At 46.5% G+C, this 26,002-nt stretch overlaps 1 protein-coding gene across 2 annotated transcripts in view; it reads right to left on the bottom strand.

Moving 5' to 3' along the window:
• Window positions 1-26,002, bottom strand: part of LOC146796122 (stonustoxin subunit beta-like) — a 217,136-nt gene that overhangs the window by 179,442 nt on the left and 11,692 nt on the right. The window contains exon 1 of one of the 2 annotated variants that reach the window (XM_085628493.1): window positions 23,698-23,919. The exons of the other annotated variant lie outside the window; for it this stretch is intronic. The gene's annotated coding sequence lies outside the window, so the exon portion shown is untranslated. Of the gene's footprint in view, window positions 1-23,697; window positions 23,920-26,002 lie in introns of those variants that run through there. 2 annotated transcript variants of the gene reach the window in all.

The following is a 26,002-nucleotide window of genomic DNA, read 5'->3' as shown; positions in this document are numbered from 1 at the left end:
TCGGCGATTGAACCCTGGTCCCGGGCCGTCCTCTGCTTCTGGGTCTGCTTCCTCTAACCAGTGAGCCACACCTCTCCAGAATGAGGGTTGAGATGAGTCCGAGATTCGAGGTAGAGGATATATTCAGAGCTGTTTAGGGTGAGAAATAGGGTAGTGTATTGGATATGCTGAATTTGAAGAAAAATAATAAATATATAGATACACAAGTACATGGAGGGTATATATATGCATAAGGAAGGTAGTATATGTATGTTGTACTTACATTTAAAAAAAATTTTTTGTTGTAATTTAATAGTGAAGCAATTGTAGCTAGTTATGACAAATGTTTGATTACAATGGCGGTGAACCCGCCAGTGACAGGCTGTCGGTGGCGGGTTCACCGCCATCCTGAGGCCATTTCCCACCTGACATATTATGATGGCGGTGGGTCCGTGGCGGTTGGAAACTCCGACTGCCACGCATTTGACGGGCTCCTTGAGCCCGCTAGTGCTGCGGAGGCCTCCCAATCCCTGAAATGGCAACGGTGCCTACCAGGCAGTAGAGATTACGATGGTCCATCTTTGCCAGCCTTTCCATGGCACTTCACCTGCCATGGAAAGGCTGGTGTGGATGGACATTGGAGGCCAGTAGGGGGCCCCCCTTCACCCCGGGCCCTTTCTTTTGGTGGGTGCCCCCCAACATTTTCCTGCGCCATGTGGCAGGCACCGCATGGTGCCTGCCACGTAGTGCAGGGAAATGTGAAATGTGCTGTTTATACATTGCGGGCGGTGCTGCAGCCAGCCAGGGTAGCTGTGGAGAGCAGCATTCAGGCTTATTCCAGAAGTAATGTTAAGCAACTTTTTTTACCTGATCTAATCATGTAGTGCAGGTTAAACAAAAAAGAACCACACAGCGTGGTTTTTAAAATACGTCTATTCATTACACAACACTTACTAACATATGAGTATATCTCCTACCTGGAGATATCAACAAAAATGCACACAATACTTTAATTGCAAATAGGTAAGTAAGCACGATACACAGTGGTCTCCAGGAGGAGACCAAATCATATACTAAAAAATTGGAGTGCGAACTGCGACCGAAGTTGGGACTTGGACCAGGAGACTCATAAGAGTTGGGGACCCAAGGAACCACCCATGGTAAGTACCCAGGAACCCCACAGAGGCTGTTTGCAGAGTGTAACCACATTGCATACTCAATAGCAGTCAACGGGAAATTCCCGGTTGCAGTTTTGAAGAAGGACCCTTCCCAGTGGACCCTCTGAAGAAACCCCGTTGAAGACAGAAGGTTGGAGAGTCCCCCCACCCAGGGATACCCCAGGAACCAGGATCCCTGCACCAGGGAAGCCAGGTGCATAGGTGCGAATTGACATCGGGAACCACCGTAGACCACAATGGAGGGCCTCAGTAAAGATGCCGCTGGTGAAGACTGTGGAAGAGTCTAGTGGAATCCAAGCATGATTTGGATGGTGCAGCAGGTGCAGTAGCACCAGGACCAAAAGCTCTAGGCACCCCACTAAACACCCAATATTGCTATATTTTCCTATGAAACAGACAGTCACAAGTGCAGTTATCTATCAGGCACTAGGGCCATGATTTGAATGGTGCAGCAGGTGCAGTGGCACTGGGCCCAAACGTTGTCAGAATTTCTCTAAACACCTAATATTGCTATATTTAACTACTAAATCCGCACTCACAAGTGCAGTTACTGTGCAGGTACTAGTCCCATGATTTCAATGGTGCAGCAGGTGCAGTGACACCGGGCCCCAAAACTCTAGGAACCCCTCTAAACACCAAATATTACACTGTTTTACTACTAAACTGGCAGTCACAAGTGCAGTTACGTTACAGGCACTAGGTTCATGATTTAAGTGGTGCAGCAGGTGCAGTGGCTATGGGGCCAAATGTTTTCATAACTCCTCTATACACAAAATATTGCTATATTATACTGCTAAACAGGCACTCACAAATGTAGTTATCTTGCAGGCATTAGGGGCATGATTTAAATGGTGCAGCAGGTGCAGAGGAGAACTCATCTAAACACATAATATTGCTATCTTACAGTTGGAAAACAGTCACCTGTCTCTAGAAGCACCAAGGAGGCATGGGAGGGGAAGAAAAAAATAGCACCTCATTCACAGTACGAGCAGTGGAAGGATACTAATCAAAAGGAGTCAATCTGTTCTTGGTCCATGATCCTATTAAAAACAGGAAGTGACATCTTGTTTGTGGTGGCCAATTTGGAGGCAGCAAAGAAGAGTGCCAGTAAAGCCAGTGAATGGTAAGCAATGGGCGGGCCATAAAGCACTTTATTGTAAACAATACCTTTGCACGTGACAGTGTGCCTGCTCTGTCGCCAGGCTCAACTTAAAAATGGGGTCGAACAATGATCGGAATGTAAAACAGTATAAAAAGGGAGTGCTTAGAAAGTCCAATGCTTTACTAAAAGGTCACTTAATCACATATTAATCGAGATTATTCAAACATATGAATTATTCTTTGAGATCATATCCAGGTTTGAGAAGGCTTCAATTGGCTGGGATGCCATGTCTTTCTGCTTAACCTGGCAGGCCCTACTGGGGATACAGATATTCAGCCTTCTCCGTTCCTTGGTTTACACTTATCCAGGAAGAATCATTAAGGATTTTTTTAATGAACCTTGGGTGATACCTCTATTCAGCCCCCACTTCTTCTGTGTGACTTGCACTTGCCCACAAGGAAACACTAAGAAATCTCTAAACCCTTATGAAGTCCCTTGTCGGGATGAAATACATTGGCTGGGCTGTAGCTAGATGTTGTGAAGAATATAGAAAATCTTTTTTGGAATATCATATCATTGCTCCTGTGTTATATCGCATCTGTAATAAGAATTTCTATGTTTGAATAACCTGAATTGTGATGTGATCAAGTGAACTTTTAGTAAAAACATTGGACTTCCCAAGTTCTCCTTTTTAGGTCGAGCTGGACTGCGCAGCTGTCCCTTTGAGACCCGCTGTAATTGGTCTGTGTGCTTCAAGTCCATCCCCTTTGCTGACATTAGAAGGGGTGGGAGCACACTGCTGACCTCCCAGCACAGTTCGCCCCTTAGCATTATGGTAAATGCAGTTTGTAGTGCACGCTTACTTGGTATTTTGCAGGAGTGTGCCACCAAAGTTGGTGCAGATTAGTGCTGTCATCTCTAGACACATATATTTCTGTATTTTATCCGTCATCAGTAGAGATCAAAACATGATTTACTTCTGGGGCTGCTGAGCAGGCTGCCAAAATTCTTACAGGTCTCAGTACCTCTCGCAGGCGCACAGGTGCATCTCCACTAGCTCGTCAGCTCAGTAGCTCAAGGGAGCCTTTTTAAATAGGAAGGGGTGGGAGCACATCGCTGACCTCCCAGCACAGTTCGCCCCTTAGCATTATGGTAAATGCAGTTTGCAGAGCACGCTTACTTGGTATTTTGCAGGATTGTTCCACCAAAGTTGGTGCAGATTAGTGCTGTCATCTCTAGACACATGTGTTTCTGGATTTTATCCATCATCTCGGGAGATATAAAAAACGATTTTCTTCTGGGGTTGCTGAGCAGGCTGCCAAAATTCTTACAGGTCTCAGTACATCTCACATGCGCACAGGTGCATCTCCACTAGCTCGTCAGCTCAGTGGCTCGAGGGAGCCTTTTTAAACAGAAGTCTGCCAGAATGTTGCCTATAACCCTTCCCATCACAGTGTTAGGCTGGAATTCCAGTGTAGCTCCAGGGTCTTGGGAAAAAACTCAGATACACCCCAGCTGTAAAGTTTTATATGGAGGCATTGGGGTCTGATGCTGGTAGTAGTCCTGCTCGACCAAAACTGTTGGGGTGCTGGATGTCCTACTTCTGCCAGAAACTCGGAGGCCAAATTAATAATTTCTCATTATGTCAGCAATCATGCAATGCGGGTTGATCCAGCATGTCAATAGTGGTTGAGTCAGCATTTTTTGTTTTTCAAATATAAAAACCCAAATGATGGGCTTGTTTCTGAAAAACATAAAACCAATGCCAATAATCTACTGGGAATTTACTCACTGTGCTGGGGGTACTTCGGTACTCTGTTTCCTGTTGACCACCACTCTGGTTTTTATGGCAGTCATGAAACAAAAAACAGTATTGGAAAGCTTGCCATCAGTAGGGAGAGTATTCCGGCAACCATAACCAGGGTGGCCCATCAGCAGCTCAACCACTGCGTAAGGCTTGCTCATAGCATAGTCAGCAATAATGAGGGCTTTAGATTAAGTGCTGTGGTCAGCTCAGACCACCTTGAGCATCTGCTGTGGAACACCCTTCTAACTTACTTTCTTCAGTTCTGGATGACACATCTAGAGAGCCATGACAAGTTCATGAGATTTCATAATGAGTGTTGGCCTCAGTTACACACAAAAAAGAGAGAATTCCCCTTTCAATGAGATCAGATTTTAAACAAGATGAAAATATAATACGGAATGCGCTGCCCCCAGGGCAGCAGTGAACTTGTGCTGCCCTGGGGGCAGCGCATTCACCTGAAATTTGGAGCGGTTGCTTTACAGCCACTTCATGTTTCACTGTGCACTTTTCAAGGGGTTGTCTGAAGGGTCCATTGACCCCTTTACCCCCCGCAGAAAGATGCTCTGAGGAGGGGCAGGCAGTCTGCCACCTTTTAGGTGGGGCACTGTCTGTGCGCCTCCTGAGGGCTTCTTTGGCTCTGCGCCTGTGTCGGTAATATGGTGCGGGCGCAGCGGCAAATGGATTCCCCATTTGCATGGGGCACTCCCCCATGCAAATGAGGGACTGCTCCCTTGAAGATATCGCTGGCGCATTATGTGGGCCAGCACTAATTGGTATTACAGAAGGTGCTACACAAGTCTGCGGTCCCTTCTGCGGTCCCTTCTGTAATAAAGGGCCAAGGGAGCGCACACAACAGGCACAAATGCCCATTGCTCCCCCGGGGCACTTTATGTAATACAGACACGGGTAGATCCACACAAAAAAAAATACCAAAACAAGATGGTTGGGTAGGCTTCGAGGGAGGTGATGAAAGGAATGAAGAACAAATTCCCCCTGCGAGTCCGTGTGAAGAAAACGTTCTCCCCTGCCCTACACCACCTACTTGTCTCTCCTCGTGGGGCCAAGTTACAACAGAAGAAGTACGAAACACGCTTAAATCTATGAAGAGCGGATCCCCTAGGGACCCTGCTCCACTCCGAATCCTCAAGGAGGTAGCCCCCCCAATCATCCCCCCTCTCACTCATCTGATCAACACCTCACTCCAACAAGGAGTTGTACCCCTGAGTTGGAAGACGGCCGTCGTAAAAGCCCTATTGAAGAAACCATCCCTCGACCCTGAAAATCTGGCTAATTACAGGCCCATTTCCTTACTCCCAGGAGTCAGCAAAATCGCTGAAAAACTGGTCAATAGGAAACTCTCGCAGTTTCTGGAGGCCAACAACAAGCTAAAAAGTTCCCAGACGGGCTTCCGACCAGGGCAGGGCACTGACATCGCCCTCCTGGCAGCGGTGGAGGAGGCCAGAGCGCTATTGGATGGGGGAGGATCAGTGGCAGTGATCCTCCTCGACCTAAGTGCGGCGTTCGACAACGTGAACTACCAACTCCTCATCAAAAGACTCAAAAGAGTTGGTGTGGAAGGCACAGCCCTGTCCTGGCTTTCATCCTTCTTGGCCCAACGGACCTACCAGATCTGGGAGAACAACGCCCGCTCCTCCGAAATGCCCCTCCAATGTGGTGTGCCTCAGGGCTCCTCTCTGAGTCCCACATTATTTAATATCTATATGTCCACATTGGAGGAGGTCATCACCCCATTCGGAGTGCGCGTTATCAGCTATGCTGACGACACGCAACTAGTGGTGTCTCTGTCCCACCCCAGACAACACTCAGCTGACCTATACAACTGCCTCACGCAGGTCCACCGCTGGATGAATAGGTCAGCCCTAAAGCTAAATGGGACGAAAACTGAGGTTCTTCTTCTTGGCCCGAAAGGAATCTCACTCTCCCCGAACATCTGGCCAGCTTGTCTGGGCCCTCCCCCTGACCCAAAAACAGAGGTAAAAAGTCGGGGCGTGTGGATTGACACTGACCTCTCATTCACTATTCAGGCAAAGAAGGTAGCCGGGACCTGCTTTGGTCTCCTGAAATCTCTGAGGAAAGTCCTGCCCCTCCTACCCTTCAACTCCCAAAATTTGCTAATCCAAGGCCTAATAGTATCGAGGCTTGATTACAGCAACGCGATCTATCTGGGCGCTCCGGAAGCGACCCTCAACAAGCTTCAGAGAATCCAGAACACCGCTGCCCGGATTATCACAAATACCCCTGCCAGAACCTCTGCTAAACCTGCTCTCAAACTTCTTCATTGGCTCCCCATAAGGGAGCGAGTCAAATTCAAGGCCCTATGCCTAGTCCATAAATCACTACAAAATCAAGGCCCCCCTATTCTTAGCAAATTCATCACCCGCTATAAAACTACAAGACCCCTCCGTTCAGACTCAGAAAACCTCATCACCACCCCCAGATTCAAGAAAGCCCGATCAGGAGGAAGACGTTTCTCGGTCCAAGCTGCACGCCTCTGGAATTCGCTCCCCCGCTACCTGCGACTCGAATCACAATACCTGCTCTTCAGGAAGCAGCTAAAGACTCATCTCTTTCCCTAAGGTCTTAAGTCCTCCCATTATTCGGAGCCTTTGCTTCCCCCCTCCCTCCCCCCCCTCCCTCCTTTGCTCTGCCCCGGGTCCGCCGAACTGTAGAATTAAGGTTCCTAGCGCTGGGATACCTCTTGGTGACTATGCGCTCTACAAAATAAATAATAATAATAATAATAAATGTCCCAAGTCGGACGTGGGGATGAGCAAGAGAGACAAAGATGGGACAGGATAATGTAGAAAGAATTAGAATAAAGGAAAGCAAAAGTGGGGAGAAGAGGAGAGTTGGAGAAGGTAGAATAGAGATGTGGGTATCCCTTTAGTGGGAGGGAAAAAGAGAGTTTGGGCAAGTCATGGAGAGGTCAAGAGGCAGAAAGAGGTGAGCCAATAAAAGAGAGCGAAAGCAATGGTGAACATTAGAGACAAGAGATGGGTATAGCAGTTTACTGTAAAAGCAGGGAGTGTAGGAAAAAAGCTTGTTAAGTGAAGAAAGGGCGTAATGGTAAAAAGTTTGAATAAGAAACGAAAAGTGAAGCTTAAGGTAGAAATGGATGGTGCAGCGGATGAAATAGAACATAGTAAAGAAGGATTAGAAAAGAAAGTGGAAAGGCAAGATGGCGGACTCTTCACGCCCTGCGCTCCGTGCTCCGCACTCTGTAATCCGCACCTCTTACTCCGCATTCCGGGATTCCGGGATGAAGACGTAGGCGGACATCGATCGAAGTCGTCGTAGCGGTGAAGTTGTCCTCTGGAACTGATATGAGGCTGGTGGGAGCTAGAATATTGCTCCAAACAAACGTGTTTGCTGTCCTGCTTTGGTTACTGGTCCGCAACTCAAACTCCGGTCACCGGGGCGCCTGTGCGGCGGTGTTGGTGTTTAAAGGAAACCATGGCTCCCAAACAAGATAGAGCGGCCCGGGGGGGGCCAAGGAATTCATGGCACGCCAGCGGCTATGGCGGAGATCCGAGGAGCCTCTAATCTACATAAAACAGCAGAAGTGGACGCTCTGGATAACCCTTCCACCACAGCTCGCGGACCGAATCCATGATGACGGGGCGGTCAAGTAAAAAAGGCAGCTGTCTCCAAAGATTCTACCAAAGACTCTGTTATCGATATTTGTGCAGCAGGAGGGACTTGTCTACAAACACAGCTGCCACTGCAAACACTGAGGGAACGCTGAGGCAACAGATGATGGTAGAGGCATTTGCGATGGCCTCGCCAGCACTTCCTACCACCGTAAGTAGTAAAAAAATAAAAGCATCTATAGCTGTCCCCATGACTCCAGAGACCATGGAAAGGGGAGAAATAGTCGAGAAAGGGAAGATTTTGAATACAGGCTCTACAACTGGGCTGCGAGGATAACCCGGTCCGGAGTCGAGTTTACAGATGGATCTGGAGCTGCTTAATGGAGCTTTGATAGTTGGCCACTTGGAATCAGTGGATCCAGTGGATCTAGCAGAAATAGATGTATTATGTGACTCACCACAGCCGGTAGCCTCTCTGGGGGAGAATAATGCCTTATTGGAAAATAGCGGGATTGTATCTGTGGATAAAACAAGGGATTTGGTCGATATTGTCCCGATGTTTCTAGTCAATTATCACAATTGCTACAATCATTACAACTTCCGGTGACAATAACGCATGGCTCTCCCAAGGGGGATACATTTTATTCATTAAATGATGATTCTGACTCACCTATTCACAGCGATTTCAGTATAACGGATGAAACAGACTCGGGGGAATCATCTACCGTACAAAAGACAGTTCATGGTAAATTAAACACTCATAGGCGAAGAACCAGATCTAAGGCAAGCCCAGTAAACACGGACCGCCCCATGGCGTGTAATTTGGAATGGGACTATTCGGCTACTAGTCAAGTCTATGAGAATGGGAGGCAGGGGGCAGCCGGTGGGTTAGCCGCACCCACCGGGACTGCAAATCCTACCTCCTTAGACTTAGTGTACTCTACTTTAAAAACAATGCAGTCTGAGGCCAGAATGGAAAGCAGGAGGTCGCTTCAAGTAACAAAGAAACTGCAGGCCTCTATCCGCAAAGTAAACAAGTTGTGCTCTGAAATGGCCGAAAGGGTAACCCAGGTGGAGGACAGAACAGTTGCCTTGGAGGAGGCTGTAGACAAATTGCAGGAATCTAAAGGGTTGCAGGAGAAGCAGGCGATGGACATGTGTTGGAAGCTCGAGGATTCCGAGAATCACCAATGGAGAAACAACGTCCGTATTCTTGGGATTGCTGAAAATGTAGAAGGGGGAACATTATGTCCTTTGTCGTCTCCCTGCTAAAGAGAGCATTCCCGGAACTTTCACATTGGAACTGGGATATGGAGATCCAACAGGCCCATCACTTTCCAATGGTTCAGAAGAGGAACTTTTCAACCAGGCAAGAAGAGCGTCCTAGAGCAATTTTGATTTTTGTTGGGAACTTTATTTTGCGACAGCGGAGCTGTGATGGACACACTTTTTTTTACATGACCTGACTTTTGCCATGCCACAGTGCAGCGTAGATGGAGGCTCCGACAAATGATTTCTGGTTTTCAGGGGATGGGATGCGAAGCCTATCTCTTTTACCCTGCTCACCTTAAGATCATAGCTAAGGGCCAGATTCATATTTTCTCTTCAGAAATTAAGGCTCAAGAATTCATGTCAAAACTGAAGGCTTCCAAAGAAAGGGAGGGTGCAGTATGATGTTTATTACGTTCAACCTTTGTTACTATTGAGGGTTATAATGTAGATGCAATATATGGAGAGGGTTTCTAAGTTTGTAAGATGAGGAGGGTATGCGGGGTGTGTGGATGTGGGGGTGCGGGAGGTGTGTGGGGTGGGGTGCCTATGGCAGCTCGAGTTGAGTGCTCAGATTGCCACACATAGGTCTGATTGACCTATTTGCCTATGAGGGGAGTGGGGGGTGGGGGTAGTTTTGCTCAGGAGGGCGCACGGGGTTCGGGGAGAGGTAGCATACAGCACAGTATAGTCTTGCAAATGAGGAATGTTTATAAAGGATATAAGAAGCAAATAGTAGGAGTTTGGTTTAGAAAGGCTGTCAAGCGAAGGGCTGAATTAAGAGAGAGGAGGAGTAACGATAATATGCTTAGGGAAAAGCATCAAAATCTAACTTATGCATTCTGGGGGCATATGTATCAAACGATTTTGTATTCGCAAACGCTGCGATTCGCAAAAACACAGCGTTTGCGAATACAAAATCGCAAAACGCGATGTATGAGCCATTTTCGCATCGCATTATTAAGGAATCTCTAATTTTGCGATTCCTTAATTTAGCGTAAGCATTTAAGGAATCGCAAATTGGATTCCTTAAATGCTATGTAACAAGCACCCAAGTTGTGCGATTCTCCTTAAGAAATCGCAAATTACCACCAACTTCAAGTTGGTGGTAATTTGCGATTTCTTTGAAAAATGCACTTTTTGGCATTTTTCATAGTGCCATGTGGCGCACATACATGCCCTTAGGGCATGTCTGTGCGCCATATGTGCACACATGCTCATTTCAGGGGTGCATCAGGGAGTCCTTATGACACCCTTGCACCCTTGAAATTATTCTTAATTTGCGATTCTCTAATTGCAAATCGCAAATTGAGAATTACTTCCTATTAAATCCTATGGGCCTCCTGGCCCATAGGAATGAATAGGAAGGTATTCCTTAATTGCGATTTCGCAATTTGCTAATCGCTATTAAGTAATAACAAGAAATCGCAAAATATTTGCGAATTTTTAAATACATCCCGTTTTGCGATTCTCAAAAAAATCGCTATTTGAGAATCGCAATAACGGATTTTGATACATATGCCCCCTGGTTATCTTAGAATTGTTACGATCAACATTTGTGGGCTCAATGATCAAACCAAGTGACAAAGAGCCGCCGTTATCCTAAAGCCTATGCGAGCTGATATTTTATGTCTCCAAGAGACTCACATAGAGGGTAGTAGAGGAGGAATCCTCGAACAATTGGGATTTCGCCTACTGTTTGCTACCAAACATGGCACTAAGACAAGAGGGGTTGCGATTATGACTAGAAGGAAAGACATAATTGTTAAAAAGAAAATTTCCGACAGGTGGGGCCGGTGGGTTGTATTGAATTGTTTATTTGCTAGGGAGCCTTTTACTTTGTGTTCAATGTATGGCTCCACGCCGACGATCCTGAGGCACTGGAGTATATAGACGCTGAGCTAGTAAATTGTCCTACCCCACTACTAATATGTGGTGATTTTAATATTGATGGTCTTAGTGGGCTGTAGGGCAGTAATGGAGATACTTATACAGGACATAAAAAGAGAGTTTTTAGGGAACTTACAAATTTAGTTTAATAGACTCATGGCATTACTTAAATAGCAAAGACCCAGGTAGTATCTTCTTCTCTGCCCCACATAAGTCAATCTATAGGCTTGACTACTTTTTTGTCTCACATTCACTAGTGCATCGGGTTAAAATTGAAAAATACCCTAGGATATTATCGGATCACAACCCCCTTGTACTTACACTGGAGTTCACTAATAATGTACAGGGTGAACAGGCTTGGACGTTTGAAAGAGGGCTTTTGTTAGACCCTGATTATGTTTCTCATATGAAGAAATGGATCCAAACATACTGGGATATAAATAGATTTAGTGCTCGTGCTGCGGTTGTATGGGACGCTTTTAAAGCCGGGATTAGAGGGGAGAAACTTCGTTTTATCATGTCGCAACAGAAAAAGGAGAAGCAACGGGAGGCACTGCTGTATAAAAACTTAGTTAAAATTGAGGAGGAACTGGCAATTGCAGTAAAGATAGGTTTAGCTTTAGAGCACATTGTACTCAGGTTAGCATGGTCCAAGGCAGAAATCGGAGACCGCGTTGCCTCACAAGCAGCAGAGGTCTTTTTAGCAAAAAGAGAACATTGCCACGAGTTTGGCGAATGGGTGGGCCACACGTTGGCAGTTAAACTTAAGCAAAGGAGTGCTGGATGTGAAATAAATGAAACCACAGATGAACATGGAAGCCTAATCACGGACCCACCCGGGATCCAAGAAGTGTTTCGGCAATTCTACCAAAAATTATATGATGCAGAACCCCCGATACAGCAGAGTCTAATTCAGGGTTACCTCAACAACATACCACTGCAGATCACTGTAAGTGAGGATAGCATGAAGCTTTAGGCCGCCCTGACACAAGACGAGATCCTCAGTGCTTTAAAAAATGTCCCGTCTGGGAAGGCCGCCGGACCCGACCAGATCCCTCTGGAATTTTATAAAACTTTCTGGGAAGAAGTAGGACCTGATCTGGTCGCAATAATAGGCTTGGCACAACTCGGGAGTTCAATATCTGACTCTTGGTCAGGGGCCGACATTATAATAATTCTAAAAAAGGGGAAGCCACCCCAGGAACCCGGGTCATATTGGCCAATCACTTTAATAAACAGTGATGTAAAGATACTATCTAAAGCCATTTCTTCCAGATTAAATCTTATTATCGGGAAGGTAATACATCCATACCAACATGGGTTTATCCCGGGGAGAGGGACTACCCAACACATTCGGAGGGTAATAACATTATTTGACGCAGCAGAAGTCTCAGGGGACCCTATGGCTATGCTGTTATTAGATGCAGAGAAAGCTTTTGATAGGGTCTCCTGGGATTACCTATGGGAGTCAATGAGATTGTTTGGATTAGGAAAGGGGTTTATTAAGGCCATCAGCAATTTATATAAAGTACCAACAGCGCGCCTTAGAATTAATGGAAAATATACTGCACCTTTTGGGATAAAAAGAAGCACTAGGCAGGGGTGTCCCTGCTCACCTCTTTTATTTGCAATCTATGTAGACCAGCTATTACTTCAACTTGGATCCAGCCAGGAAATTTTGCCCATTATATATCATGAAATACCTACAAAGGTGCTTGCATGCGCGGATTATGTCGCCCTGGTAACCCCCAATCCTTTATCAGCAATAAAGGCAGTTGAGGATATGGCTTTAGCGTTTGGAGAGATCTCGGGTTATGCTTTAAATAAACAAAAGTCCCAAATCGTAGTAAATCGGGAGATTGTTCGATCTGATCCCTGAATGATAGATTCAGCAGTGTACCTCAGGATCACTATAACCCCAGATTTGGATAAATTAGTGGCAGTAAATATTGATCCGATAGTACGGAAGGCTAATACAGACCTTGATAAATTTCACAACTTGCATCTGTCACTGGTTGGCCGATGCAACGTGATCTAAATGGCTTTTCTTCCAAAATATTTATATTTGTTTAGGGCTCTCCCCTTGGAATTTGAGAAAAAATGGTTCACCATATTAGATAATATAATTAATCGATTGATTTGGGCACATGGCAAAACCAGAAGGGCTCTACGTTATATGACTTTACCCTCTGACAGAGGAGGCTGGGCAGTTCCAGATTTTAAGCTTTATTATTGGGCTGAGGCACTTCAGTATATGTGTGGGATGGTTGGCAGCGGTTTTAAAGAATCTGCTATGGATGACAAGATACCAGATGTATATAGGTTATTGGTGGGGGAAGACGCAGTAAATTGTTTTTTTAAATTCAGCGAGCCTAGTTATTTCAAGAGAACTAAATTTAAAACTATGCATGCAGGTTTCAAAATCTGGGCTGCATTAAAGAAAAAGTCGGGCTTAGGGAGAATTAATTTTTATATACAATTGTTTGGTAACCCTACGCTCCCACAAATTTTCTCGGATCAAATTAGAGCTAGATAGGCAGAGCATGGTCTTACGAAAGTCGGGGACCTAATTGGTCCAAATGGTTTTTATCAATTTAAGTAAATTCAGGATAAGTTGGAAATTGACACCAAGAATTTTTTTAAATATCTTCAACTCAGAAGCTTCTTTGGTAAAAAGGCCGGTGGGCTTATTGGATTTGGCAAGGTTGAAACGATTGAGGCAATAAGAAGTAGTCAGGGTTGCACTATTAAAAGAATCTATAATGAATTATCTGCAACAAAACCAGATGACCTTGAAAAACATAGCAAGAAATGGGAAGACAGGCTGGGCATCGAATCGGACAACTTTATTCAATCCCTAGAGTTGGCGTGGACAGTTTATAGCTCTGCTGAGCTTCAGGCCCAACACTATCAAATGGCTTTTTCTTTATATTATACACCGGCTATCATTTTACAATGGGGGGGCCAATAGGGTATTACATGTCCACGGTGTAACTCATCTAACGCTGATATAGTCCATATGTTTGCCACGTGTCCATGTCTTGACCGGCTTAAATCATCCATTATGGAATTCTTTGAATCCACCCTGGGTTTTAAAGTCAAACTAACTCCAGCTTTGATGCTCCTTGGGGTGGATAAGAGCCAGGGGCAATCGATGTTGGATTATTTTCTTTTTCTGGCTATGGCTGTTTTACGTATAATTATTGCTTCAGTTTGGCTAGATCAAGCCGCACCAACATTTCAGTTATGGCTTGCTCGGCTTCTCTCGATATTTAATTTGGAAAGGGGAATATATGAGAGGAAGGGTAAAAGAGGGAAAATCTTAGGTAGACGGATATAGGCTCCTATGTATAGCTGGAAAAAATCGCTGATTTATAATGGACCTTAGACATTTCTTTGTATCAAGCTCGAGATATGAGATAGTCTGCTCACATTTTAGTTGTTCATCTACACTTCCATTCCATCCTTTGTCTTTTTTTCCTTCTTCTCATGTTCTTCTGTATTTCCTTTTTTTTTTTTGACAAATATTTATAATGTATTGTTGCTTCACAAAATGTATGGTGAATATTTATTCTCTTGAAACCCCTAAATCACACTTGAGACTAGACCCAGGCTGGTCCCAGCGGAGATGTTGGTGTGGTGGTTGGGGCCAAATACTGCCTGCTCCTTATCCGACCATTCATCCCTGGATATCACATTGCTTCACCATTCCACACAGGAAGGGAGACAATGGCAGCCCTGGTAGCTGCATGATGGGAATTTTCAAGAACTTGTCGGCGGAGGTATAGACAACTATTTAAAATAAAACTCTAGGCCAGTGTCTTCAGGTGCAGTACTTTGGGAGGCCCTAAAGACGGTCCTTAAGTTCAGAATTATTTGTAAACTCTTGGGCTAGAAAAAAGACAAAGGAAGAAAATATACCCACTTACAGCAGCATATATCACAGATACCCGCACCAAAATATAGATTAATGTGTGGGCCCACATAAGCTGTGGGTACTATCATGGAACATTGCTGGTCTCACCACTAAATTGGACAATCCAGAGTGGGGGGTGTTTGTAGAAAAAAATGAGATCTGCATGTTCCAGGAAACTTGGGCTAGGGTGGACACACACAGACGAGGCTATGCATCTTTAGCAGTTGCAGCCACTTTTGGGGGAAGGGTAAGGCCCTCAGGGGGACTCTGTACCTGGGTTGATGTGCACTTGGGCTGCACAGCTAAACGGATAGAGACATCTTCTTGTGATATCCTTTGCATCTTCCTGAACTTTCCTTCAAAGGCCAGAATTGTTCTGATAAATGTCTATTCTTGAACGGTTGGCTACAGATAAGAATCAACGACTCTTAATCACTTGACAACCTTTTTGCTTACCATTCCCGACAATATTTTGGAAATTCTTGGTGGCAATTTTAATTGCTAGTTTGAGCCCTTGAATGGCCTGAATGCAGGTAACCTCAGCGATGAGGACCTGCATTGGTCCATTCCAAAGCCCAACATTCCGGCCAACTCGCGCTTGGACCCTATTGGTGCTCCAGATGATCACCCTTACATTGAACCACTCATTAAGGGCATGCAATGGGCGCACACAATTCGATTCACTGAGGAATCACACTTTTAATAGACCAGGACGTGTCTCTGATTTCAGATTATATTTTGGTAGACACTAAATCTTGGCATAGGGTAATAGACTTTAAGATTGTGCCCCGCCATGACAGTGACCATAATGCTCTCATTTTAGAGATGGTCTCGCCGTGTGCAAAGAGCGCACTTGAAGTTATGTTATGTTATGTTAAACCTTTATTTCTATAGCGCACGGCTACTCCGTGGAGTGTCTCGGCGCTTTATCGAGGCAGCTCAGTAAGACAAAAAAAAAACATAAAACAGACAAAAGAAAAAGACAGAGACACCCTAAAGGTTAAAAAGCCAAGTTTTGAGGCTCTTCCTAAACAAAAGGAGAGAATAGGTGGACCGTAGGTCCAAAGGCAAAGAGTTCCACAACTGAGGGGCCCTCAAACTAAAAGAGCGACCCCCAGCGCGGGCCTTCCTCACTCGAGGAACCACCGCGAGAAACAAAGATTCCGACCGCAGAGATCTAGCTGGGCGGTAGAAAGACAGTCTCCGCTGTAGATACTTTGCTCCGGCGCCAAAAAGCGCTTTATGCGCCAGGGTCAGTGCTTTAAACATAATCCGCTTCCGGATAGGTAGCCAATGAAGCGATCGCACCAGACCCGAAGCTCTCGCTCGCCTATGGAGGCCAAAAATAGCCCGGGCCGCGGAGTTCTGCACAACCTGCAGCCGCTGAACCAGATATTCCGGAAGACCTACATAAAGGACGTTCGCGTAGTCCAATCTGGAGCCTATCAAGGCTTGCACAGTGATCTTTCTATGCTCTTCTGTGAGTAAAGGCAGGAACTTCCGGAGCATCTTAAGAATGCCGAAGCAGGTACCCACCATGCCAAAAATATGTGAGCTCAGTGACAAATTATTGTCAACCTTCACTCCCAGATTCTTAGCCACGGACGATACCTGGGCAGGGGAACCCATACCTAATGGCCACCATGCCTGCCAGTCAGGGTCCAGAGAGCAGCCGAAAAACAACACCTCCGATTTACTGGAGTTTGCCTTAAGGCTGTTCCGTTGGAACCAGCCAAAGACCATATCCAAGCAACCCCGGATGTTCTCTCCATCAAAAGCCTGATCTTTCCCACACGTGAAGAGCAGTTGAGTGTCATCAGCGTAGGATACGATCCGGGCCCCAGAGGACTCCACCAGTGCCGCCAAAGGTGTCATAAAGATGTTAAACAGAGTCGGGCTCAACACAGAACCCTGTGGAACACCGACTCCCAATGGCGGCATCTCGGCGGAGCTCGGAGAGGCCCAGACCGTTTGTCGGCGGCCCTCGAGAAAAGATGTAAACCAATTGAACACCGTCCCCCTCAGACCGATGTCATAAAGTCTGGAGAGGAGCACCTCATGGGGGACGGTGTCAAAGGCCGCCGACAAATCCAGCATGATGAGCATGGCCCTTCCTCCAGAATCCAGTGTCTCCCTGATGATCTCAGACACTTCCAGAAGTGCCGTCTCCGTACTTAAATTAGGACGGAAACCGGACTGCGATGGATGGAACAAATCATTGGATTCGAGAAAGCTAGAGAGAACGCCATGTACATGCTTCTCTGTAATCTTAGCCAAGGCCGGCAGAAGGGAAATCGGCCTATAATTGGCCAGAACCTCAGAGTCCAACCCAGGCTTTTTGAGGAGGGGGATCACCATAGCTCTTTTCCAGGGCAACGGAACCCTCCCCTCCCTCAAGGACAGATTCACCAAAGGGTTGACTAGTGGGTTAACCACGGCCGCCATCTTGGCCAAAAATTTGGCAGGACAAGAATCCAATGGTGAGCCCGATTTAAGGTTGGCCAGAAGAGCTAAAGAAACATCAGCAGAGACAGGAGGAAACTCAACAAGAACCGCACCCTGCGCGGACGGGGAGGACAATCCGGCCATCGGACTGGAACACACCTCCACAGACCTCACTGGGAAAGAGTCCTGGATAGATTTTATCTTATCCGTGAAAAATTTGGCCAGATCATAGACCCAGCGCTCCGATGGAACACTATGGGACACGTTGGATCTGGGCGCCGTAAACTCCCTCACCACAGTAAAGATCTCTTTACAGGAGTTGGAGGCAGTCTCAATCCTCCTGGCCAGATAATCCTTTTTCTCCCGGAGAATATCCTGATGATAGGATTTAATCATTGTCCTATAAGCCAATCTAGCTTCCGGGTCATAGCGAAGGCGCCATGCCCTCTCGGCCACCTTACACTGGGCACGAGTAGCACACAATGCCTTAGTGAACCATGGTGCTGAAACCCTCTTAGCCATATCCCGAGGGGCCATTGCGGGGGCCAGATCATTCAGCCTCTCCAACAGCCATCCCTGCAAGGACTCCACATCCTGCTCTAAATCCCCTGAAAGAGGGCAAGGATGGTCCATAGCAGCCTGAGCCAGCAGCTCAGGTGTGACTCTGTGCAGAGCCCTTTGAACAGTGCCATGCTGTCTGGGGGTGCTATTGAGTGATTTTTCGCCACCCAATACACCGAAAAGTAAAACCTCCACATGACTCCTGCTTAACTTTGACTAATTCCAGGGGGAGAGTTCGATGGGGGGAAATCTGTCACTCTCAGGAAAAGTTGTCCTCTCTTCACCAGACTATCATTCCATTCCTTATGGCTGCATACCAATTCAGTTGGACCGATGATATCTCTAGCTCCCTTGCCAAAATCATTAACAACCATCGAGGTTTAATATCTGCCATGGCCAATATCTTCTATGTCAGCAAAAGAACAAGGGAAAATAGGAGGCCATGGAATCCCTGGTATAGCGATAATTGCCGCAGGGATAAGCTAGCTCTCATCTTTTCCATCAAATCCAATGACAGGCCATTAATAAGAGAGAAAAGGGCAGCCTATAAAAGCATCACTGAAAAGGCAAAAAGAAGTTGGGAATGTGATAAGCGGGACATGTTGAGAAGCGCCCTATGTACTCACAGCAAGAGGACCTTTTGGACTCTGGTAAATACGGGTTCCCCAGAGGGCAAACTGGCTATAGAACCCAAAATAGGGGCGGATGTATGGAAGGTTCATTTTGAACCTCTATATTTAAGGGTAGAGGGTGAGGAAGGGCTAGTCGGAAGCGAATTCTCCTCTACCCAGTCAATCTGTTCTGATGCGCCCACAATTTTCCTTAAGGAGATAACTGATGCCCTGAGCAGGGTAGCTCCATTTAAGGCTCCAGGGTCAGATGAGATTCCCGGGAACCTCTTCCGCAGCGAAATCACTATCTGGGCTCCCTACCCGTGGATTTTGTTCAATGCTATTTTGCAGGGAATGTCGATCCCTGCTACCTGGGCCGGGCGGAATTTATACCAATCTATAATAAGGGTTCACCACTCCGCCCCGTTAATTATCGACCCATAAGCCTCATCGATGTCAGCCAAAAAATATGTGCCCTAGTACTGCTGGGGTGACTCCAGAGCTGGATGGAGGAGTATACTGTTCTTAGTCCCTTTCAAGCCGGGTTCAGAGTAAAGATGTCCACAACAGACCAAATTTTTAGGTTACAACTATTACATTGGAAGACAGTGTGTATAGAGGGTGGCAGCCTCTATTTAATCTTTGTGGACCTAAAATCCACATTTGACTTGGTGCCAAGGGACAAATTGTGGGCTATTTTACTGGACTTGGGGTCAACTCCTTACCTCAGCCTCCAGCTGAAATGAGTGCACGAAGGTAATTTTGCCCAAATTAGGTAAGGCAGAAATGGTGAACTTACTGTCCCCATACCTGTAGATAGAAGTGTACGCCAAGGCTGCGTCTTGGCCCTGACCCTTTTTTGCCTTTTTATGAATGGCCTAGTTGAAGCTCTGATTGCTGGGAAGGACATTGATGCCCCTAAGCTGGCGAACCGTAAAGTACCTGCCATGGTTATCGCCTACGACACCTTCCTGTTCTCAAAGTCACCTATGGGAATTCAGAGGCCCTTAGACAGCTTTCATGTTTTCTGCAAAAATAGGAGGTAGTAGATCAATTTGCAGAAAACGAAATATATGGCATTTAATGCAGGTAATAGTGCCCGGTCAAATCCCCGCCTAAATGGAAAGCCACTTGAGAGGGTGACCATCTTTGAATATCTCGGAAATACGCTCACTGAAAAAATGGACTGGGGTGCACAAATCAAGAAGGCAAGCTTAAAGCTGGCCCAGACAATGGGGGGGCTAGCAAAGGTTTACAGGAGTTGTATCTATAAATCTGTTGGGCCTGTGGTGGAAATCTATAAAGCACAAGCGAGAGGTGCTGCCCTGTATGGGGCTGAAATTTGGGGCCACTTAACTCTGTATCAAAAATTGAGAATTATTTTGCCAGTCAATTGTTGGGTCTTCCCCCAAGCTCCCTGCTTACACCGCTTTGCATGGACCTTGGGGTCAGACCAATTGCAGACGATGCCTCTCTTAGACCTCTTTTATTCTGGCGACGTCTATGGAGCACCCCAGAATGGCCTGCATACAGGGAAGAGCTGAGCGAAGTGTTGAGTTTACAGGGTGCGAGCAAACTACCATGGCTGGCTTTTATGAAGAATACTTTTGCGGCCATAGGCAGAGGTAATCTGTGGAACAATGAAGGAGAAATCTGCTTGATAACATCTAGGAAGGAACTGATAGAGAGCTATAGGGAGTACAAACTTACCCAGATACAGGGGAGCTCTGCGACTGGCACATTGACTTCAGTGTCATTAGAGATTTTAAAAAAACAGTACAGATTAGAGCCTGCCCTTTACGATATCCAACTGGCCCTTGGCAAGAAGGTATACCTGCAATTTAGGCATGGGGTACTTCCGTTGCGCGCTTTTACAAATAAATGGGTGGGTTCATCCAACTTGGGATGTCCGCCATGTAGCAATGCAGCGGAGACGGAATATCATGGAATATTATTTTTTCAAGTGTATAAGAAGGCGAGACACCGATGGTTATTGCAGGTATGCAGAAAGCTGGGAACTAAGCACTGTATTGAGGCTTTTAGGATTTTGAAATATGATGCCCACATGCCCATTGTGTATTCAATCTCACGTTTTTTATTCTCCATGTGGTGTGCACGTCGAGCTATCCTAAACTTGAGCCCATCGGTCCTGCCTGATTATCCTATTTTATTTCACTAACTGGGTTTGGTGTTTTTAAACTAGAATTTTTTTTTAACGTGTAAAGCTCGCCTCTTGTACCTTTTTTATCTGACTATCCTTTTAATTTGCGATCATGTGACAGTTGTGATATTAGCAATATGAATTTCGGTTTCTTGGAAAATTTGTCCTATTACTATTGCTCATATATTGCATTCCTATTTTTATGGAATTTTATGAAATAATACTGTTATGCACACGCACTTTTTGAGTAACTCTTATTTAGAGCAATGAGAGTCTTTTTGGAAAATTCGATCGAATGAAATGTATTGTATTTTTACTTGTGCTTTTATGGTCTTGTTGACCGAAATAAAGATTTTCGGACTGACTGTTATAAGGTGAGACTCACGGCACTCCCAGAAGCTAACCCACTCTGGTCAGCGCTAATGCTCGACCTAAAAAGCACCGCAAACAGTAGCACACATTTTATTCCTGTGGGTTTGTGGTACATTTTCACCATAGATGTGTTTCGCTGTAAATTTGTAATCGGAATGGCGTAAAATTACCTAAAGGGACTTAATGGCGTAATTTTGGGAATTTCGTGTAATAGGCATAATGTGACATTTTCAAAATTACCATTAATACGCTACAGTCATTTACATTTTATTCAGGCCCAGTCGGCACTTGATTTCTGTGAAATTGGATTATAGGAAGGGGGAATGAAGGGTCATTTCTTTTATCTAAAATAACAGTTAATTTATAAAATTCATCCGTTCAGGCATTTGTGGGTGTTTGGAAATTGGACGTTAGTCTCTGGCCTTCAACAGTATACTGCAGTCTGCAGGTGAGCGTCGAGGTGACATTTACAATGCTGACTTGGGTGTTCTCATAGCTCCACACATTAAAACAAAGACAGTTGCCTTCCTAGGTCGAGCTCCAGCTCCGATCACGCATATCTATCTATCTACCTCTCGAACCAAAATTAAATGAATGAGAACTTTTAGGTTTGCAGCTTTTGAATCGGAGGCGTGGAGCTTTGCTCGTGATCCCGTCCAGTGTCGCCAGTATTGTTATGTTTGAATAACAAATGACAGCACAGCATGGGAGGTAAGCGGAGCTTTATTCCTTAGCACCACATACAATAACTATGGCACTCTAACTGCCGCACCGCAGGGTTCTAACAGTTGGCAGGGATCTCTGCCCAAGTTCCGTGGCTGAACTCATCATGTATGAGGTTCCACACCACACCGCGCCCACCCCAATGCTGTTGAACGTTGTGGGCAAAGTCGATGGACCCTTTTTATCTCTAGAGGGGAGAAGGTCGGCCCTATGAAGATAGAGAGGAGGTCCCTCAGAAAACCATGGATGTCGGACGCCTGCCCCTTGTTCTGGAAATCTGAAAAAACTAAGATTGTCCCTGCGGCTCCTGTCCTCAAGGTTGGTCATTTTATTGCCGAGGTGCCACAGTTCTGAGTCTTGGTCCGAATCCCAGCTGAGCCACTCTTCCACGATTGACAAGTGGTGCTCTGCTCCCTCCACTCTGTCATTAAACCAGCTGTGTCAGCCTGGATAGACTTAGATTTTTCAGTGAGGTACGTCATCTTGGCATCCATAGCCTCCAGGCGGAGACCCACATCAGTGCTCTCCTGAATGATGCTATCCACCGTGGGATCTCAATGGCCAGCGGCCCGAGTAGGGGCGGTTGAAGTATGTGGGGCAGTCGAGGGAAGTGATTGTAGATCATTTCCATGAAGAGCAGTTGTCAGAGAGACTTACCAGGAGGCATTGCCGGGGCTGATGGTGGGAGAAGGCAACACAGCTCCCAAACAGGACAGGCGAGGGTCTAGTAGCCAGATACGTGGGTCACACCATGACAAGAGGAAGCTGGCAGCAGGCACCCAGAGCAGACCGGGGTCAGGAGGCAGGATAGGGTGAGTGTGCGTAAAAGATGAGCTTCCCGCAGAGAATTCCAGCATAGTTACCGGTGCCAGGCACAAGGGTCTGGTGCCCAGGGGTCTCACAGCTCCGGGCACACCCAGGTAAAAAGGTCACGCTCTGGGGTTCCCAAGGGGTTACAGATACGCCCCAGTGAAGCAAGTGGAAGGAATCGCTGAGTCACAGCAGGTAGGCTTTAAGGCAGAACATGCGGGCCGGTATCGGACAGGATAGACCAAAAGGCCAGGACAGAAGGTCAGTCCAGGCGGGGCTCAAGGGTGCTCCAGGAGGCCCACAGAAGAGGAGGCAGGCAAGTGGTGAGCTTCAGGAGGCTGCCGCTGGTGATGGATATATGCGTGGTCCCCCACCAGATCCAAGGCAGAGAGAGTAGCTGACCCCGGCGGGTCCGAAGTCCAAGTGGGTCTCTCCAAAGCCTATCCAGCACTGGTCCCCAAATGTACCCCCCCCGGCTCCTCACAAAATGACCTCATCACACAGGCTCTCCATATGTGGGGGAGTGGCGACACAATACGGGGTAGTTGTTGTTGGGCCATCAACAAGACCAGAAGACAGCAGGGAGGAGGAGGGCCTCATGCTGCGTTGTTCAGTACCCCAACCAAGCATCAAGTAAGCTGGTCCCCAAGGGCTTGTTGATCTGGGCTTTCTAGACAGGCCCCTGGTCTGGGGCCCCAAAACATTTGCAAAAGGGGACTGCGGATCTTGGGGATGTCTTGAGGCCGCTACCACTGTTGACTACGTTGCAGGCAGCGGAAGGTGATAACCGGGCAGAATGGAGAACACGGGCTACTCCTCAATCATGTGGCCCACCTATTGTGGATGAGCCTACCTCTCCTGGGCACGCCTGTGGGTACGAACTGGAGTCTCCTCTGGATGGAAGGGAGATGGTCATGAAGCTCAGGCCTTCACTGTTGTAGGATGGAAGGGCCCGCCGCAGGGCCGCAAAGTCCAATCTAACGCATTGAGTACAGTGGTAGATGCGACGGGTGCAGTATTCATAGGAATGTATAACAGAACCCCGCATGCATTTCCCACACATGCCCTTACTCTGCAATCACTACCCTGACTGCGGCGTTACCAGGCATTCCTTTAACACGCAAGTCATTAAGACTTGCCTGGGGGGGGGGGGGGGGAGGGGTCTAGACTTTAGAATAGTATAAATTACTATTTCAACTCCAGTCAGTGTATGAGTAGGGAAGATGTTGGACTTAATATCAAACATCAGTCCAACAACGTACCTTCTAAAGCCAGTCATTGTAACTGCTTTGCTCGTCCTGCAGCCCACGTTGCTGCCGGATCGTCGTCACCCACCAGGCCAGTTTCTCCAAGCGGGTAAATGGACTGCTTGGCGGCTGCTTCAGCCAAACCCCCAACACAGGTGGGATCCGGAGGCCTTGTGGGCCAACCTTCGTTACCTCCTAAGGCCCCAGCGCCTCAGAGCTCCTTCAGCAGGTGGCCATCTGCGGCAGTGGGCAGCACAAACACAACAATATTTTTTTAATTATTTACATTTTTGTAGTAACATCATGACCATATTAAAAAATATATGTATGCATCTATTCTCTGGTAAGAAAATGGAAATGATCTGTACACAGCAAACAGTAATACATCTAAAGAAGAAACACAGTGGTTAAGTCTAAGGGCTCTGAAACAAGTTCCTCAATTGCTTTTATTCACTTGCATCCCATTACACAAAAGTTCAGTTTCCCAAATTTGGTACTGGTGTAATTACTGTCAGCAACAAACTAAAAAAATGGCATGTGGGTCAAGATTGTTTACCGCACTGACAACTGCTGCCTAAATCCCATCCCCGCAAACCTGGCTTACCCAAGAAAGCAGACAATGCCAGCCATATGTGCAGTGGCATAAAAATAGTAAACAGACTTTTAATGCTTCTCTTGTGGTGGTCAAGGTGATTTGGGGTGCTGTCTCAAAAGGGCTGCCATTGAACGGACCTGAGGGTAGTGACAGGCAAAGCCAATCTCCCCCAGGGAATTTTTGTGATATGAAGTGGGTCCAGGAGTATAGGCAGGGGATAGGCTAGGTGACAGGGGAAGAGCCGGGATTAAGGGACAGGATATTTAAGGACTTTGAGGAGGAGTTCATCCTCTTCCTGACTCCATCACCACGTAGCCTGAGAGGGAATGATTTTTCTAGAGAAGTGAGCGCTAAGTGGTTTAGGTAAATTTTTTTATGAAGAGATAATAAAGTTTAATTTGTGTCGAGAGATAGCATTGGAAAGAGGGAAAGAATGGCTGCATTTCACACTCTATACAAGATAGCGAGTGTGTCAGGCAGAAGCTGCACACTTTTATGTGTCACAGGTAGGGAAGATTTAATCAATCCAGGCACATTGGAGCAGGCATGGTTGGGCATTGTATGCCTACTTCAGCAAGCTTCAGTGGGTGTGGCAGCTGCAATAGTTGTGTGCTCTCCTCCTCGGGGCAGGTCCAGAAATTGAGGGGCTGCTATAAATAAGGAAAGATATGCCACATGGTAAAAAGGAAGCGAAACCTCCCCAACGGACATCAGTGAGGCGAGGAGAACACGCGAGGTGGGGTAAGGATAAGCACAAGTGGGAGCACAATGCTGTAAGAACAGAGAGAAGTGAGTGCGACATGCAGGGCGGGCAGCCAGGGGGCGCTGAATTGAAGCATGCTGTGGCTCAGCAGACCCCAAATGAGTTTGGAGTGGGCACGATGGGACTTGTAGTCCCTGAGGCCCCAAATACTGAAAAGTTGGCTCTTTATGGAGAAGTTACCACAAAACAAGACATCAAATGGCAAGAGATAGACATTGAGGCACAAATAAAAGAACAGAGGCTGGCTTTAAAGCAAACTGATACAACAAACAAATGATGGACGGAATGCTGACAATGCATACATTCTCCCCCAGTCAAGAGATCTGGGTTAAATCCATCGTTCTTTTGCCCACTACACCACCCCAGTTTAGACATGGCCATATGCAAATCAGTCTTGCCCCTGTGCCTCATGGGAACAGTCCAGCCCGAACTGCCAAGCCATGTCTTCCCTGGACCGGAATCAAGCATCCTAGGACCGGTTTCTGGCTATCAGCCGTCATCAGCCAGGATAGCTTGACTCCAGTGGCGTAGTGAGCACGGGTCCCACGTCTGGGAATACCCATCCCACTTAGGGCGAAAAGCGTTACAACAAACAAATGATGGACGGAATGCTGACAATGCATACATTCTCCCCCAGTCAAGAGATCTGGGTTAAATCCATCGTTCTTTTGCCCACTACACCACCCCAGTTTAGACATGGCCATATGCAAATCAGTCTTATGGCTGGGTTCAAACTGGAATGGCATGGTGAGCAAAAAAACGATGGATTTAGGCCCAGATCTCTGTACTGGGGTGAATGTATGACATTGTTCTGCATTCTGTCCATCAATTGTTGTTTTTGCATTTGTCACCCCGAGTGGAACGGGTATGCTCAGACGTGAGTCCCATGCTCTCCATGCCACTGGAATCAAGCTATCCTGGCTGAAGAGGGGTGAAACCCCGAAACCGGTCCTAGGATGCTT

This window comes from Triturus cristatus, chromosome 10, assembly GCF_964204655.1.
Source record: "Triturus cristatus chromosome 10, aTriCri1.1, whole genome shotgun sequence".
In the NCBI taxonomy this organism is placed as follows: Eukaryota; Metazoa; Chordata; class Amphibia; order Caudata; family Salamandridae; genus Triturus; species Triturus cristatus.
The sequence above is the reverse complement of the archived record's forward strand: the minus strand, read 5'-3'. Positions and strand labels throughout refer to the sequence as shown.